This window comes from Arachis duranensis, chromosome 2 (assembly GCF_000817695.3).
Source record: "Arachis duranensis cultivar V14167 chromosome 2, aradu.V14167.gnm2.J7QH, whole genome shotgun sequence".
Classification (NCBI taxonomy): domain Eukaryota; kingdom Viridiplantae; phylum Streptophyta; class Magnoliopsida; order Fabales; family Fabaceae; genus Arachis; species Arachis duranensis.
Window position 1 is genome coordinate 23446221 of NC_029773.3, and position 2203 is coordinate 23448423.

A 2203-nucleotide genomic window follows, 5' to 3' on the forward strand; every position below is an offset into this window, starting at 1 on the left:
CGATTTTAATTAGTTTGGTTTGGTTCGGATGACCTCGATAAAAAACCGAACCAAACCGAACCGCAAACACCCCTAGCGCCCAACTCCACCAAAATTCCAAGTAATGGGCGCTAAAACTCCAATTGCACTTTTCACTCCCAACAATCCAAAGAGTTTAAAAGCCCATCGCTAAGTACACCAAGCCCACCGCCAAATGCCTAACCAACTCCTAGGAAGTTTCAATTCAAGTCAAGATTCAAGATTTAAATGATTTGTTAGCAACAACCTCTTCTAGAAAGATACGATTTGGTTGTTAGGATTTAGATTAGATTAAATTTAAATTTAAATAAGTTATCTTTCTCTTTAAAAGATAATATTAGTTTTTAAATTTCAGATAGGTAGGAAGTTAGATATAAATAAATAAACAAGGTTCACAAAATAGAGATCATCTTTGACCAAATATCTCCTTCTTTAATTTTAGTTATTTTCTTTTCTATCATGAGTAACTAAACCTCTCTTGTTAAATGTTAGGAGCTCTATTTTATTTTCATAGATTAGTAATTCAAGTGTCTTCTTTATTTTGATTCATGTTTTTCTACTTTTTCATGATTAAGTTTCGTTCTTCATATTTAATGGTTAGAAGTATTAGAAAATATTCTAATTTTGTCTTGGATTCCATTATTACTTTAGAAAATTTAATATTGAAATTAGCTCTAAACTCTTTGTCATGATTTTTAACTTGACTAGGAATAGTATTTTGAAAATTGTGTGGCTTTAAATAAAAAACGTTCTTCATCTTTTCTCTTAATTAATTGACCAAGAAATTGGCGATTAATTAAGTTAAGAAAAATTAAATTGTCAAGGAATTAGAATTTGATTATAAATAATTTGTTGTGAAAAGATTTTTATTTGAGTCAAAATAAGGAAACACAAGCATCGGGCAGGTCGGCCAGGTCTTTCCTTGTTGTTCTGTTTCCGCCACGAGAAAGATGCACATAAGAGGTATGCCCAGCATGCGAAGGATCCATAGTGTGTCTGTTGTCTCGGTAAGGAACTTTATGAGATTTTCCCTATTGTATTGAATCAACAAAAAAAACTGGTAAGTGTTTTCTAAGAATATAACATCTCCGAAACCTTTAACATTCCCTATCCTTAATTACTTCCTAATTCTCTAAGGTAGTATTTGGTAGAGAGATAGAGATTGAAAAACTGAGATTGAGAGATTGAAATAAATCTCAGTATTCTATTTGGTACAAAGTGGGAGATAGAAATTGAAACAAGAATGAAACTCTAATTTAATTTGTACAAAGGGTAAAATTGAAATTAATTAATTGAAATGAGGATATTTTAGGTATAAAATATTATTAAAATTTTAGTCTCCGTCTCTAAAAATTCCAGTCTCCTGTGTCCCCACTTTTTAGAGGTACTGAAATTTTGAGGACAGAGACAGAAATTTCAGTACTAGTCTCTGAGTCAAGAAACATGATACAGGGTCTCCGTCTCTCAGTCTCTATTCCAGTACCTCAAAACAAATGCTATCTAAGCCTTCTCTCGTTCTCTCAATTCTCCTCTTCACTGTTCTTGCTTCTAATTCAAGATCCACAACCCTCTTGCCAATGTTTGATTGACCTAATTAGAGATTTAATTAGATATTGCTTGCTTTAATCCGTTAATCATCGTTAGGGGTGGCAAAACGGGATGAACCCATCGGGTTAGGATTTGGAGCCCGTCAAATTAAAAAAACTCGCCAAACCCGCACCGCCAAATTGGCGCGTTTTGGCGGGGCGGGGCAGGCCGGTCCGCCGGTCCGAATATTTTTATTTTTCTTTTTTTTATTAAATAAAAAAGTGATTACTATTATAAAATTAATAATTATACAATTTTCAAACACTTTTTTTTGTTTTTGTTTTTATTCTTCTTTTAGTTATTAACTTTATTTATCTTATTTTACAATTTTGCATATTTGTTCAAATTATGTGACTTATTTTTCAAAATAAAGATAGTTCTATTGACAAATATTATTTTGAACAATTTTATTGAAGTTAAAAATTAAAAAAAAAGATAGTGAAAAAAATTATATTATAATTTGACTATTTTTTATTTTTATTTGATTTTTTAATTACTATATTTTAGTTCATTTTAATGAGTGTTATTTAAAAAAAAAAGTCAAGCGGGCTAACCCGCCGACCCACCAATCCGCCATAAAGTGGGGGCAGGCTAGCAT